At 39.2% G+C, this 16,993-nt stretch overlaps 1 protein-coding gene and 1 long non-coding RNA gene across 3 annotated transcripts in view; one reads left to right on the top strand and one right to left on the bottom strand.

Moving 5' to 3' along the window:
- Window positions 1-16,993, bottom strand: part of LOC134227696 (DDRGK domain-containing protein 1) — a 47,788-nt gene that overhangs the window by 15,962 nt on the left and 14,833 nt on the right. The window lies entirely within an intron of this gene.
- On the top strand, window positions 7,229-16,866 carry LOC134227944 (uncharacterized). 2 transcript variants are annotated; one of them, XR_009983799.1, is made up of 5 exons: window positions 7,229-7,612; window positions 8,036-8,566; window positions 15,190-16,358; window positions 16,602-16,690; window positions 16,762-16,866. It is a non-coding gene; the product is annotated as an uncharacterized LOC134227944 (long non-coding RNA). The 2 variants fall into 2 exon arrangements; XR_009983798.1 differs by lacking the exons at window positions 16,602-16,690; window positions 16,762-16,866 and having other exon boundaries at window positions 15,190-16,567.

Genomic DNA, 16,993 nt, shown 5'->3' with positions numbered 1-16,993 from the left:
TTAAAATAATATTGGGTTGATCTCACCAAATGCATATCATGCTCCGATGTTTTCATACATCCCTCGAGAAAATTACTGATCAACTAAATCCATAGCACCAGAAACCCTGCTGGAAACCGGGTTAATATTGCTGAAGAAGATGCGCCATCGTTTGGTTCAAAGGCAGCAGTTTTGATGACTACGATTCAATTTTGCACTTCATTTGATTTGAGCTGAATTGGGATGGCAGCAGCTTTCTCAATGTCCGGTTTCGATAGTAGAGATCCGACAGTAGGCAGACGGCAAACATATACGTACACGCTTTTGGATGCGGTAACCTTGAGGGCCACATCTTCGCGGTTTATTGAATTGTGACGTTGTATTCTGCAGTTTTATTTCTCAAACCCCAATAAACATTTAAATTTTAATTTAGGTATCCAGCTTTCCACGCTCGGTAATGGCAGCTTGCCGCTGTGTAAAAATCAATCGGTCACTGTACTGATTGACACTAGCTGGAGGAAAGCTCACTGGCGTTCCTGGGTGAGGGGAAGGGAAAAAACGCCTTTTCGCCAGTGAGTTTTCCTCCAGCTAGTGTCAGAAAGTACAGTGACTGATTGATTTTTACACACCGAGAAGCCGCCATTACCGAGCGTGGAAAGCTGGATAAGTCAGAAATTTCATAAAAAAAATGACGGATATATTTTTTTGCATCTTTTCTTCTCTACACCTACTTAGATCTGAATAAATATTTCTCTTTTAGGAACACAAATTATTACATAAATCAATACTTCAGAAGAAACGTTTTTATTCAGCAATGCGCAGTATTTTTAATTTGTTACAGAACAAAATACCCAATTTATGTGTTAAGCACTTAATTCATCTGAAAATCTTTTGAAGTTTGAAAATAACAAAACGCAAGACAAATCCTGTTGACCTATTGTAGAATAAATAGATTATTTGCACTGTAAACAGAAGAATATCGCGTAGTTATAGCCATTGCTCTTCTACATGCGGGAGATAATTTTCAGAATGTAAAATACACATTTGGTAAATAACAGTCAGGCTTCGGAATTCTCACTCATATGAATAAAAACCTGCGATTAATCCATGAAGCGAAGTGTGATTTTTCATGGTCCCCCTGTGAGGAAGTATTCTCACACAACATTTTTATCCGGATAGAATGGCGGGTGATAAATTCGTGAGCGCCGGATCGCCGGATAATTTAATTTTAATCCACAAATTTTCCTTCTCGTCGCCTCACCAGATAAATTTTACAAGCATATTTACAAAAATTCAGGGCCGCAACGGGATTCGAACCCAAAACAATTTTAAAATGTTCAGAGCGCCCACTAAAACCACGCAATGGGAAAAACTGCTGTATTGATCTTTCTGCTTATCGTGGCGCATTCTCGGATTCAATCAGCTTAGGGCCAATTTCTTCAACTCCGCTTAACTGTTAAGCGGTGCTTACCCATACGTTTAAACCTGGTTGAGCGCCTAAGCGGAGGTGAAGAAATTGGCCCTTAGAGAGGCAAAGTAAGCAGCATTTGATTTTCGCGAAACATGGGAAGAAGGATAACAATTTTGCGCACCATCGCTTGTGCCGGAGTTTATCGCACTGTAATTTATCCGGATAAAATGCATGGTGGAGTGATCAGTTGTCGCGTGAGTGAGTGAGAAATCAGAACCCTGATAACAGTACAATACTTTTTAACAACGAAATCAAACTGCATCTGATTCAGATCCATATGATATATGAATGACGAAGTTATTTTTCACTAGAAAGCCATCTAAACGCAATTAAAATAGCTTTATCGAAAATGTTGTTCAAATATGTCCCACTTCCCCCATGTATGTTAAAAGTCAAGGACAAATGAAAATGGCAGATTTTGGCTTTTATTAAAAAATTTAAATCGTTTTCGATGTAACACAATTATTTAGTTGTACAAAATATTCACTTTCCACATCAATGATAAATTTAGAAACGAATATTTAGTTGGAAATCCATTGAATTAAAATAAAAGTAATAGATTTTCCCGGTAGTTTAAAGTCATGATCAAGCAATAATATTAGTATGTTGCCTCAAATGGGTTTGATTTTAAATATTTTTGTGTCGGGTGAATTCGTTTATAGTTCTGCTTCACCTTCCTAGAACATTGTTACAATTAAAACGTTCATCGATTCATCTGCAGTCATAGTGCCCACTTACCACGTATTTTCACTTGCCCCGGGGTACCTTAGTTTGTAAAAATCAATTAGTTATTCATGTGTGTAATCAATAAAGCCGATATGTAAATCTTAAACTACCAAAAAGAATGACACGATCTGATACTTCTACATTATTGCACTTGGATTCTTGAGATTCTAAGGGTTTTCTGCGATTCCTAATGAAAATTCCTTTTGAACGCTCATCAAAAAACCCAAATTAATCCACCTAGCGGTGATGATGCCTTTCTCGATTAAATCAAGATATACTGAAGGTGGTATCTTCGTTTTTTTTGACGTAAACTACGTCTAAGGGTCTGTCTCATTTGGATAATTAAACTGAAATTAAACTTAAAAGTGACATCTCAATAATTATCGAATAACCCTGCTTTCAGAGCATGATTACTTTTGACAGATATCGAATCATTTTGCATCGATGTCTTATTGGAATTGCTGGGTAGCACCAGCCATTCTTATGACCGGGTTATTTGTTAATTTCCGAACTGTCACTTTTAAGTTTAATTCTCCAAATGAGACAGACCCTAAGACGATCCCCACCGATGTGTATCCAAATGAGTGTCTAGTATAGGAACGAAATGCGTTCATATTTTATTTATGCACTTGTTCTCGCACCGGTTGTTTCTATAAAGGTTGTTGAAGTGCAATCATGCTTCGCACCGGTGGTGAATATCCGGTTGCTATTGAGGCAAACACGGAAATAAATAAAATCAGGAAAAAATTATTATTTATTTTCAAATCTTTCAAAACGCGCCCCAACTTTTGTAATATAAGTATGTGCGTAATGCATTTTGTGATTATCAGATTAGCTAGACACACATCTGCTAGGTGGTGCTAGCTTATATACAATAATTTAGTGAGGTGGATATCTCGAGATCTATAAGACTTAGCAAGATTTTGTCTTCTACAAAGTTGTTCGGGTAGCCATAACATTTATGATGGAGACTAGTTTAGTTTGGAATTCATACGCATAGTGGCGCTAGTGTATGAGAAATAACCTGTTAGGTTAAATATTTCTAAATCCGTTAGAGTTAGAAAGTGGCCATCTTCTACAAAGTTATCCGAATTATCTGTTAGGTTGGTTATGTTATGTAAGATTTAAAAGGGTAGTCAAAACCAGAAGTTTAGTTTGAAACTGCAATACTCGTTGGCGCTCGAGTTGAGTTGAATCGAGTCAAGTACGAGACACTGAGAATGGCCTTACTGTAGAAGTCGAAATAAGTATCTGTCAAAGGTACAACCAAGTGGTGGAATTAAATGGAATTGTACGAACTCGTCTTATGGCAAGTACCTTTGTACAATACGGCAACATTCTGAAAATTCCAGATTTTGAGATATTTAACCTAGATATTTAATCAGTTTATTTCTTATACACTAGCGCCGCTAAGCGATTGTGTTTAAAACTATACTTGCTTGCATCATGACGGTTTTCACCACCCAAACAACTTTGTGGAATACGGCAATATTCAAAAAATTCAGTTTTCGAAATATCTAACCTAGCAGGTAATTTCTTATACACTAGCGCCACCAAGCGGTTATATCTTAATCTAAACCTGCGTAGGTCATAATGGTTTTGACCACCCGAACAACTTTGTAGAAGGCGGCAATATTCTAAAAATTACATATTTTGAGATACCTGACCTATCAGGTTATTTCCAATACACTAGCGCCGCCAAGCGGTTGTATTATTAACTAAACTTGCTTTCGTCATGATGGTTTTAATCATCCGAACAACTTTGTAGAAGACGGCAATATTCTTAAGATTTCAACTATCGAAATATATAACCTTTTAGGTTATTTCCAATTCACTAGCGCCGCCAAGCGGTTGTATTTCAAATTAAACTTGTTTTCGTCATGATAGTTTTGACCGCCCGAACAACTTTGTAGAAGACGCCAATATTCTAAAAATTCCAGATTTCGAGATATCTAACCTATCAGGTTATTTCATATGCACTAGCGCCGCCAATCAGTTGAAATCCAACCTAAACTGACCTCCATCACAATGGTTTTGATGATGAATAACCGAACCATTTTTCAGAAGACGGCACATTTTTTATTTATGCGTTGCTCTATATTTCCGTGTGTGTGGTTTGGCAATGGTTGGAGCGGGTCGCCAAATTTGCCAACTCGCTATTCACCGAAGGTTGCGTTTACATTTCCCAAACCCGTTTACCAACGACCGGTGCGAGTTCGCGTCATGATAGAGGTTGCTATTTTGGCTTTATTTACGCACTGGTGGGGATCGTCTAAGAGGAAGACTCTGATACAGGGTGACAAATGAAAATTTCCAAATTCGAGACCGTCACGAAATCATGTAAGATTTTGAACTTTAATCCAGCTTTCCACGCTCGGTAATGGCGGCTTGTTGGTGTGTAAACATCAATCGGTCACTGTACCGTTTGACACTAGCTGGAGGAAAGCTCACTAGCGTTCCTGGGTGAGGTGAAGGGAAAAAAGGCCTTTTCGCCAGTGAATTTTCTTCCAGCTAGTGTCAAAAAGTACAGTGACCGATTGATTTTTACACACCGACAAGCCGCCATTACCGAGCGTGGAAAGCTGGATAGCGCCTTTATCTTCCGATGGATTTTTGAGATTTATATATCAATCGACTCGGAAATTCTCTACCAATTTGTCAATTATATTGAAACTTTGGGTCATGAACGTTAAAATAGGGTATCGGATCATTTTGGCAGCACCCTCTTTTCTTGTCCGCCGTCGCCGTTCAGTGCGGTTGGCTTTTGGACTCTGCTTTTTGTGCGGTGTTTCGCACAAAAGGTAGAACAATGGCAATGAGCTAGACTTTACTGAGGTGGCGCAGATCAGCGCTGCGTGCCACTAGTTGTCTCTTTCTCTCTCCCGTTGTTCTTATGCAACGCAAATAGTGACGTCACTATTTGCGTTGCATAAGATCAGCGGGAGAGTAAAAGAGAGAACTAGTGGCACGCAGCACTGATCTGCGCCACCTTAGTAAAGTCTAGCCCCTTGGAACAATGGAGCCGGAGCAGTGATCACGGTCGAAACAAATGTAACAAAAATGCGTAATGTGCATGGTGTATAAAAAGTGATGCAGATAGGGGCATGTTTGTGCAGGGATGAGACGATCAATTGTTATCAATGCCAATGCCCTTGCTAATGCAATCATCGCAATGTAATTGCACAAACATGTTTATATTAAAAAACGACTTTGGAAAAATGTTGAGCTTTTTTTACAAACTGAAAATTAAAAAGGCCGTTACACATATTTATTAAAAATTATGGTCTACGCAAGGTCAAGGTCTACTGGTCTCCGCAAAGTCAAGGGGGAGGGGTAATCTTCTTCTTCTTCTACTGAATCGAGCGGCATGAAAATTTGAATGCAGAGGTATTCGGGGCCGGGGAAGGTTCTTAAGATGTTTCGAGACCCCTCTTCTCTTTGAAACCTGGCTCCTATACAAATGAAACACCAATTTCATCATAACTCGAGTCAAGCAAATGGAAACAAATCTGGCGTGTGGAGGTTTTGGAAGGGAAGATATGTTTCTGTGGTGGTTTGCAACGCCCCCCTTCTGGAAAGGGGGGCTCCCATACAAATTAACCAAAAATTTCTGCATAATTCGAGAACTAATCAGAGAATAAATCAAGGAATCCAGCTTTCCACGCTCGGTAATGGCGGCTTCTCGGTGTGTAAAAATCAATCAGTCACTGTACTTTCTGACACTAGCTGGAGGAAAACTCACTGGCGAAAAGGCCTTTTTTCCCTTCCCCTCACCCAGGAACGCCAGTGAGCTTTCCTCCAGCTAGTGTCAAACAGTACAGTGACCGATTGATTTTTACACAGCGGCAAGCTGCCATTACCGAGCGTGGAAAGCTGGATAAATCAATTTTAGGCGAAACAAAGTTCGTCGGGTCTGCTAGTAAAAAAAAAATATTATTAAGAAAAAAAATTAAAAAAAAAAACTTCTCAGATTTGTTAAAGAATGTTTTGAAAGTTCTCAAAATTTACCGGATTTTTTTTTGTTGCCCCTCAAATTGGTATTTTTGAGCAAAACAATCCGAAGGGGAGGGGAGACATATTTAAAAAAAATATTTATATCGGCCTAATAATATTTTGTCCGATTAAATGCGCGCCTGAATCAGAAAGATTTAACTTTGATTCAGGAAGTGTGAATGCACTTAAGATATTTTTATAATACGTGGGTGCAAACATGCGGTACTTATTGTACACGACAAAAGCTTCGGAACGCATACGTTCTTGAAACGGGCTATATGAGTTATGTCGTTTTCGTTTATTCCGAACGGTGTACACCGGCGGTGCAACATTTGCCACCGCAAATACGAACGGTTTGGGTGCAACTTTTTGACTGCCAACACATGTTTTCGATGGTGTTGGTGATGTCGTCAATCAAATTTACCGAATATTAAATAGCAAATAAATATTATTGAGATTTATGCAAGGATTTATGTTATATTTTTCCTTGTTTTTAATGTTTTTTAATATTTACTTTATATTGCACTAATAATTACACAAATTTTGTAATTTAATTTAACAATTTGCCAACGTAAATAATTTCTCAAAAAAAGTAGTTTTTAATTGCGTTTTTTTCTTTTGTTAGTAACATTAGGTAGTAACATATTTAAATGTAGAAAAATCTTAAAAAACCAAAGGGCGCTTTTAGGATTTGATGCATTGTGAATGCTAGAAATTTGTAAAATCTAGCCGTGAAAAAGTTACTGATGGATTTCAATCATATTATTTGTTTATATTTTTTTGAAAACTAGTAAAACCGAAGATTGATTCAAATACCGCCATCGGGGCTGACGATAGGTCAAAAATAAGTCATCGCTGTTATTGACAGCCAAGAAATCGATCACAAAATCGTTCAAAAAGAACTCATATAAGTTTATGGAGTTTATGGACTTCAACATAAATTATTTCATCTTTACGCGGTTAATTAAAAAAATTAACACGTTGCAAGCTTTACTTCAAAGTCGGTCTTTGGAAACTGGACATTTTTTCTTTTACTCCAATTATTTCATATGAACACTGGCTGAAATAAAATATGGATATTCATAAGTTCTGCCTTATGAAACACCAAAAGTTCATTTCCTAATCGATTCATAAGGCTTCTATGAAACTCATAATCTGTAATATTAATTTCATACATATGCCTTATGAATCGCAATACCATTCCTTATGCATAAAAATCGAAAGATAATCTTATGTCATTTCATATGTTCATCCAGTTCATCCACAGAAAAATAGTTTGTTCGAATGAAGTGGAGTTCCGGGCTTATGTGGTGCTGCGTAATTTGAACGGTGGAAGCTCCAGTGGCAGTTGGGCCAAGAAAACGCGCTCCCGAGAAAAAGTAAATTCGCGCTATTTGTTTGTCCTGTTGGTTGCTGCTCAGGATGTCACCATTAATGGCCCGGGTAAGTGTTTTGGTGTAATGTCGATGGGAACAATATGTATGGCGTGTGCACCGGCGGAATGCGGCCGGGGGTTTTGTTGTTTCATTGTTTTTATTTTCTACTGTCGAGCCAAAGTGATAAATCCGTGGGGTGAGTTGCAAGGGGTTGTCCTAGCCGGGGCGGATGGGTTGTGGTTGCCAGTGCTGGAATGTAAGTGGTGCTTGTGATGTTCGATGTTGTGGCAAACTTGTTTCGGCGTAGAATTGGGAGGAAGGTCAGTGCTTCAGTTGTGGTTGGGTGATGATTGCTTCGGTTGTTAATTACGGAATCATGTACAGTAGATATTGTTGATGTGTTGAAGGGTTGGGTTTGGGTCTTCGTTGCTTCTAGTGGTCTTTCTTCGCCGTTGTACTAATGTTTTTTTTTTGTTTTTTTTCTTTTCAGGAATCAGCTATCCTAGTGGAGTTCTCATCGAGTGGAGTGAAGGCAGACGTTATCGAATGCAGTGCCTTGACGTGACGTGGAATTTCGGGTGTTCGGTGAAAGTGATCGGTTGTCTTCGTTGGGGATGAGTACGGTGGTAACGACGATTTGGTCGGCTTCATCTTCCTTTCGAGGGGCTGGACCACAGTTGGCGTAAGCCAACGGTGCTAAGCTCCCCCTGGCGGTGCGGCGTCTGACGACGCAAAATCCCGCAGGTCGCCCGTGTGGTGTAGCCGCACCGGTTAACAAGGGGGGCCCTTCATCAACGCAAGTTGGTTAGGGCATTAGCACAGGCAGCCGATGAAGTCGATGAAAGTGCACTGTCCGATTCCATCCTCGGACGGTGTGTCAGATGGTAAGTACCGTTCCAATCTTGATAATTTGTTGACCAGGGACTTATTCTTTTTTTCTTTTTTAGGTGCTGATTTACCGATGCCAAATGTCAGGTGAAGAATTTCCTGGCAAAACCTTTCTCGGAAGATGTTGTCTTCGGTGAGTCCTGATTGCTTGGTGTTGTTGCTTTTTTACAGTGGGAAGGCGAAAACACTGAAGCAGCTGTCCGTTCCTGATTGTAACGAACTTTGTTCCATCGATCACCAACGAAAACCAGTTTTATTAAATCCAGGATACTTTCAAGAAGATTTGCTTCGCGTAATTTTACAATCGATCAAGCTTCCTCGACTATAGAGCCCCGTAAAGACCGACGAAGACAAAATGTTCAAAATCGCGACGCTCACAAAAACCACCCCAATGGACAATCAAAATCGAAGCAAACTCACCTGTTATTTCGGTCGGTTTCTTCGGTCTTTTCTCAGTTCCGCAGTGAATCTCAAGGATTCCGCAAGCTATGCATTAAGATTTCGACAATCTGATAAAAAACCGAAGGAGTCGACTGAAGTTGCAGGTAAGTTTGCCTTGATTTTGATTGTGTTTCTGGAGGGGTTTTGAAAGGAACACTTCAGGGATTCCGACAGAAATCCTTCAGAGATTTCGACCGAAATCCTTCAGAGATTCTGACGGGAATCCTTTTGGGATTCCAACGGGAATGCGTCAAGGATTCCGACGGGAATGCGTCAAGGATTCCGACGGGATGACGTGAATCCTTTAGGGATTCCAACGTGAATCCTTTAGGGATTCCGACGGGAACTTCTTTAGGGATTTCAACGAGAATACTTCAGAGATTTCGACGAGAATCCTGAGGGATTTTGACCGGAATTCTTTAGGGACGGGAATCCTTTTGGGATTCCGACGTGAATCATTTAGGGATTCCGACGTGAATCCTTTAGGGATTCCGATGTAAATTCTCTAGCGATTCCGACCGGTTTATCAAGGAATTCCCCCGGGAGTTCCTCCAGGAATTCCTCTGAAAGTTCCTCCAGGATTTTTTCCGGAAGTTCCTCCAGGAATTCTTCCAGAAGTTCTTCCAGGCATTCCAAGGAGAACTTCCGATGCCAAAGATATACAGGAGGAGCTTCCGGGGGAATACCGGGAGGTCTTCCAGGGGAATTCCTGGAGGAAATTCCGGAGGAACTTTCAAGGGAATTCCTTGATAAACTTTCGCAGGAGCTCCTGGAGGAACTTTCGGAAGAACTCTTGGAAGAACTTACGGAAGAACTTCCGCAGAATTTTTGCAGGAACTTCTGAAAAAATTCCTAAAGGAATTCTTAAGGAATTCCTGAAGGAATTACTAGAGGAACTTCCGAAGGAATATAGAGGAACTTCCGGAGGAATTTCTGGAGGAGCTCCTGGAAGAACTTCTTTAGGAATTTCCAGAGAAACTCTTGGAGGAAGTTTCGAAGGAGGAGAAGGAGGTGTTTCGTGGAGGAGAATTCAGAGGAATTCCTGACGGAACTCTATTAGGAATTTCTTAAGGAACTCTTGGAGGAATTTCTTGAGGAACTCTTGGAGAAACTTCCGGAGGAACTTTCGAAGAAACTCTTGGGGAAACTTTCGAAGGAACTCTTGGAAAAACTTACGAAGGAACTTCCGAAGGAATTTTTGCAGGAAATTCTGAAGGAACTTCTTAAGGAAGTTCTGAAGGAACTTCCGAAGGAATTACTGGAGAAACTTCTTTAGGAACTCTTGGAGGAAGTTCCGAAGGAATTACGGGAGGAACTTTCGAAGGAATCTTGGGGAACTTGCGGAGGAATTCGTGGAGAAGCATTCGGAGGAATTCCTGAAGGAACTCCATTAGGAATTTCTTGAGGAACTGTTGCAGGAATTTCCAGAGGAACTGTTAGAGCAACTTCGAGAGGATCTCTTGGAGGAACTCTTGGGAGAACTTTCGGAGGAATTTCTGGAGAAATTCTTGCAAGAACTTCCGGAGGAATTCCTGGAGGAACTTCCAGAGGAACTCCTGGGGGAACTTCCGGAGCAACTCCTGGAGGAACTTTCGGAAGAACTTCTGTAGGAATTTCCGGAATCTCTAAAGGAATATCCGAAGAAATCTCTCAAGGAATTTCCGAAGGAATTGCTGGAAGAACTTTTGAAAGAATCTTTAAAAACATCCGGTGGAATTACTGGAGGAATTCGTGGAGGAGCTTTTGGAGGAATTCCTGGCACTCAGGCAAATTGGCTATCGAATATCATAATTCTGACTTTTGGAAATTTGCAATAAGTCTTGGATTCAAAATTCAAAAGGACTCATTATGAAATAAATTTTCATACAAAACATAACATTTTCTTAAGGCACATTTATGAAATTACAATGAAGCATTATAAACGCTGTACGCTACACATGAATTAATCCATAGCCCTACCTTATGAATCGCAGAAGTAGTATTTGGAGGTCATAACCATGCCTTATGAATTTCGTATTTTTTTAAGAAGCGTCCTAATTAATTCATAATGCAGATTTATGAATTCATTATTGCATTTTGCGATATATTAAGCGATTCATAATGCTGCATTATGAATTCCTAATTAGCGTATATTGAAAATTTTCTTGAGTTATAAACATGCGTGATTAATGTCAGATGGTAATCAAATTTTTTTGTTCATTCATATAGTTATGCATACATGACATGTGATTTCATATTTGCGTTTCGGTTGTATTCGAGGGGGTATGAAAAAATAAGCGATGGAGAACGCGTTTCAAAATATCTTTGAATCTAGAAAAAGGTAATTATTTTATTCAAATTAAACCCGTTCCTTTTTACATATTGGGCCAATTATTATTTTACCGTTGAACACTATATTGTTCACCGTCGACACTTGAGAACACCTCAACTTAATATTTTCTTCACACCCCCTCGATGATAAATTCAACCGCACGACTTGAAAACTTTGCAATAAGTGAGAACATGATTCTCTTGACAGAAGCGCCTTCCTTCCGATTAGGGTAACTAAAATGAGCATGATGTCTTTCATAAAATACCTTATGATTTCCTTCAAATCAGCTTTGAACAAAATTTCAAAAGGTGTCTCATGAAATTCAATCCATGCAACGAATAAACAACATACGTCCGCTAATGAAATCTAAAGAGCTGAAGATGGAAAACATGAGAGACTTATGTTTCAAATATTTTCATCAATCTTGTAGATTCATCATTTGTGCCTTATGTATTTCGCATGTTCATTTGCCTGAGTGGGTGGAACTCCATGAGTAATTTCTTGAGGAACTCCCGGAGAAACTCTTGGAGGAACTTCCGGAGGAAGCCCTGGGGTAACTTACAAAAGAATTCTGGGAGGAACTTCTGAAGTAATTTTCGCAGGAGCTTATGAAGTAATTCCTGAAGGAACTTCTTAAGGAATTCCTGGAGGATTTTCCGAAGGAATTACTGAAGAAACTTTCGAAGGAATCTACAAGAACTTCTGGAGGAATTCCTGGAAGAGCTTTCGGAGAAATTCATGGAAGAATTTCCAGAGGAATTTTTGGAAAAACTTATGGAGGAATTTCTGGAGGAACTTTCGCAAGAATTCCTGGAACAACATCTGGAGCCACTTCCAAAGAAACTTTCGAAAGAAGCGCTGGAGGAACCCCGAAGGAATTTGTGAAGGCACTTTCGAATGAATTGCTGAAGAAACTTCCAAATGAATTCCTGGAGGACCTTCCGGAGTACTTTAATTAGTGTTTTTTTATCGCAATTAAGTACAACGAAACGGAGCTTCCTGGGACCTTTTTGAGGATTTTCCGGAGGAATTCCTAGACAAACTTCCTGGGGAATTACTGAAGGGACTTCCGAAGAATTTTCTGGAGAATCTTTATGTATAGGAACTTCCGAAGGCAAGCAAAAACTTCCGAAACAATTTATTGATATATTCCTGAAGGAACTTCTGAAAGGATTTGTGGTGGATCTTCTGGAGAAATTGGTGATGGAGCTTCTTTATCGGAATTATGTACAACACTATTGAGCCTCCGAACGAATTTCTGCAGGAACTTCCGGCGGTTCAAGACGAGGTTCAAGACATCAAAAATAGATTGTACGACATTTCGCGGTAAAACATTCCGCGGTTAACCATTTCGCGGTAAAACATTCCGCGGTCTGCCACTTCGCGTTCAGATCATATCGCGGTATAACATTTCGCGGTTTATATTATTTGGCGGTATACCATTCCGCGGTTAGTACTTTTTCGCGGTGAACTTTTTTGCGGTCAATACCAATTCGCAGGTTTATTTTTGCTAATGTTACAAGTAGCTCAATAATGTGTTCTTTAGCTTTGTGAAGCCTCAAAATTTACCTAATTTTAATGTAAAGCGAATAATCATTGAGTTTACACCAGACTTGTTTAAATTTAAATCCCAACAAAAAATATTTGGATGCAAAACATATTTGCAAATGCGACTATGTAAAGAAGGCGAAACAACACAATTCGCCTTATACCGGGCAAATGCGAACATTTAAAGAGGGCAAAACAACATACTCCACATTCTACCGGGCAAATGCAACCATTTAAAGAAAGCGGAACATAATATTTTGCTTTATACCGGGCAAATGCAAGCATTTAAAGAAGGCGGAACAACATATTTTGCCTTATACCGGGCAAATGCAAACATTTGAAGAAAGCCAAACAACATATTTTGCCTTATACCGGACAAATGCAAATATTTAAAGAATGCGATACATCACAATTTGCCTTATACCGGGTAAATGCGAACATTTAAAGAAGGCACACTCTGAAAAATCTTCACGTCATATTTACCTGAAAATAAATGTGGTTCTCATCCACCCTACTTTTCACGTAAGAGTGACCTGAATGACAAGTAACCTGAACAAAATTTAGTTTCCTTGAGTTACGTGATTTATCCGGTGACTCTGACTGGATCTTCCAGTACTAATGACGTGAAGCTTGAAAGTAGTTACGTGTTTTATCAGGTGAACCTGACGTGATTTGTACGTACTGGTTACGTGAAATTTTAGTGAAATCTACAAGACAGCAGGTAACCACTACATGTTTTGAAATGTATTGCAATATAGTGATTTTGGAATGAATGCAAAAATGAACAGGGACTGCCCATAAAAGGGAAGCTTTTTCGCGTTATTGACAGGGAATGCCGTCATTTTGTCATTGCGCTTTGGAGTTATCGCAGAAACACTGTTGAAGAAAAAACAATGTAATCGGCGGATGTTGAATTAAATTTATCAGATTTGTTGAGAAATTATGTCAATGAGAATCGCTGAAAATTTGAAACTAGTTGCCTGCTCGAAAATTGCTAATATTGCCGGTGTTAATTAACCAAAAAGTACTGGAACCTAGGATGTAAACTGTAGCTCTAGACTTCCATGTAGCTTCCTTTTCTTTTTCACATAATTTTTCAACGTATCTAATAAATTGTATCCAACCTCCGTTGCTTTTTTTTTAAAGAGGAGAAATGCAGGCACGCCCAGATGCACCTGAAATATCACTTACCTCCGCCCGCGAAGTCTCATTATGTTTAGGTTATGTATTATTAATTCTTGTTTACAATGGAGGTCTTCCGCAAATGCCGAAGCTGCAATCACACTAACACAATCTCACTTAAATTGTTTACGTGGATATACAGTCATATTCACCAAGATTTTTAGTAAAAGTTACGTGAATTTCTGGTGAGCATTACTAACGTCACGTAACAATCGTCATTTGTTCAAGAAAGATCAGTTACGTGATTTTTCACGTGAATATGACGTGATGATTTTTTAGAGTGCAGTACATGATATTTCGCCTAATACCGGCTAACATTTAATGAAGATATATTTTGCCTTATGAATAATTTTTAGGCATTCTATCTTCGGAGTTCTACCAAAATAAATAGACAGACAGCGAGCTTTATCATATAAAATAGTGTACATATCTTGATGACAAAGTTCACACATCTAATTATCATATTGACAATAATGTATGTTTTTTTTTGGAAATAGCATGAAATGGTGCGTAAAAGAAAAAAGAAAAATGCATGAAAGGGAAACGCATTTAAAGAAACGGCCAAATAAAGAAGAGGAAATTGAGAGTTGGTAGAAAAAAATGACGAACTCTCAAAAATAAAAAAAAGGTAGAAAGATAAGCTAAGCTTGAATACCGCGAAACGGAGCACCGCGAAATTGTAAACCGCGAAATTTTATATACCGCGAAATGGAATACCGCCAAATTGTATAAACCGCGAAACAGATTACCGCCAAATGATACAGACCGCGAAATGGTACACCGCGAAATGGTTTACCGCGGAATGTTTTACCGCGAAATGTCGGACAACCTCAAAAATAGTATTACTACTGTTCTGATATATTTAAAGCAGTCACTGAATCAACTAGAATTCAATTAATAGTTTATTTAAATAATTGAAATTAAATCGTCTAGAAATAATTAAAATCAAGTTTTAAGAAATAGGAATTTCTTCAAAACTTGAAACGTCATATGAAACCCGTCCGGCAAATCCGCATGCATTGCGTTTTGCAACTGCGGCAATGATGCGGAATTTTATAGTACAAATCGTCGACAAACCGCTTGCCGTTGCCGCACTCCATTGCGTTTCCCCCTGTTTCACATCATCTGAATTTAGACAGAAAAACGTATTATGTAATTCTCCTTCTAGATTTTTGAATATATTCCTCTAAACATGCTTCAAATAGATTTTATGATCTTTCATTTTTCAAATATCCACTATTGGGCACTTTACCCTATATTTTTGTATATTTCAGATTTCAACCAGTCAAGATCAACAGAATGAGCTATATTTACGTAACGCATCACAGAGGGGACTCCAGTAGCCTTGCGAGCAGAGGCGTAGGATTGTCAATCCGGAGAAGGCAAGTTTGATTCCCGTTCCGGTCTAGGATGTTTTCGGATTGGAAACTTTCTTGACACTCTGGGCATAGGGTATTCATTGTACTTGCCACACAAGATACTTCTTCTTCTTCTTCTTATTGGCATTACATCCCCACATTGGGACAGAGTCGCCTCGCTGCTTAATGTTCATTAAGCACTTCCACAGTTATTAACTGCGAGGTTTATAAGCCAGGTTACCATTTTTGTATTCGTATATCATGAGGCTTTTATTGCCCAGGGAAGTCGAAACAATTTCCATTCCGAAAACTGCCTAGACCGGCACGGGGAATCGAACCCAGCCGTCCTCAGCATGGTCTTGCTTTGTAGCCGCGCGTCTTACCGCATGGCCATGGAGGGCCATACAAGATACATATCCATCCAATGCCGGACAAAGAAAAGCTTTCAATTAATAACTGAAATGCTAAAGGAATACTAAATTGTAAAGCAGGCCAAGTTCCAGTTGGAATGTAGAGCCATTGAAGAAGAGGATCGCAAATAATAATAAATCGCAACAAGGCACGATCATCTGTTTGTGCTGTTACACGTCCTGCGAAATCCTAGCGGGATCACAAACAGGGCAACCACGCTGGTGCAACTGCCTATCCAGGGTGACTTACATTGTTACATTGGGGCCCTTTGGAGTTTCAGCACATTCTGGTGGTAATGGCCCGGCTGCTGTTGCCGATAAGAAAACCAAACAACTGATTTTCTGGACAGGACATGAACTTCGTTCAGAAGGTGAAGTGGGTGATCATGGACAGCAATGGAGAAGACTGTCCCAGATATGACTGCATATCCGAGTCCATATCTCAAGGAGCCGTACTATTTGGGAAAGTTTTTCGCGCATTGACGATGATTGATCAGAAGTTGTACGGCAGTCTATGATTGGAGGAAGTATCTCATCTTCAAGGAATGCATCTGTTGAGACCGATCGCGTTCGGAAATGTATGCGTGGAGTTGCATGGGGACTGGGTTAGTGACACGATGCAGATCTAGATCGACGGTTCGCCGAGAGGTTAGCACGAGCCACACTGTTTTCAACGTGAGTGTTTTGCATCGGATATCGTTGGAGCAGTCGAGGGAAATCCACGTAGTGGTGCTCAGCTACGAAAGCGCACAAAATTCGTCGCGCAATACATCTTTCGATCGCGGAAGATCACTACTTGGCAATACCTGACAGGGTTTCTTTTCGGTTAACCATGTACCAGATAAGGAATAAATTAAATAAATAAATATTTGCTTTCAAAAATACTGGATGATTATTTTTTTTATATTCTAATTTTAGTTTTAATTGAAAACTTGAAAATGTTCAAATGCTGAAGGTGAGGCTGAAAATATACGTATTTCATAACGCAACTTATGAAATTTCATAAGGTTAGCCAATGAAAATTATAAGGTAACTTTAAGATAAACATATGCCTCATTATAGGTATAATTCATTTCAGGTTCATCCAGTTTCATAAGGCAACCTTATGATTTTCATTGAATATTCTTGTGGCGAAATTTCATAAGGCAAGTTAATGAACTTCGAAAGGTTTTTTTCGGCAGTGAATAGAACATATTACACAATACATTTATATTAATAGTAGAAAAAATCTGATATTGTATGATCTAAATTTTTATATGAAGTCCACCTAAATAGAGACAAAAGATACTATTTATATCATTGCTATAAAA

Source organism: Armigeres subalbatus, chromosome 3, assembly GCF_024139115.2.
Source record: "Armigeres subalbatus isolate Guangzhou_Male chromosome 3, GZ_Asu_2, whole genome shotgun sequence".
Classification (NCBI taxonomy): Eukaryota; Metazoa; Arthropoda; class Insecta; order Diptera; family Culicidae; genus Armigeres; species Armigeres subalbatus.
Note: the sequence above shows the minus strand (reverse complement) of the source record. Positions and strands in the feature narration are given on the sequence as shown.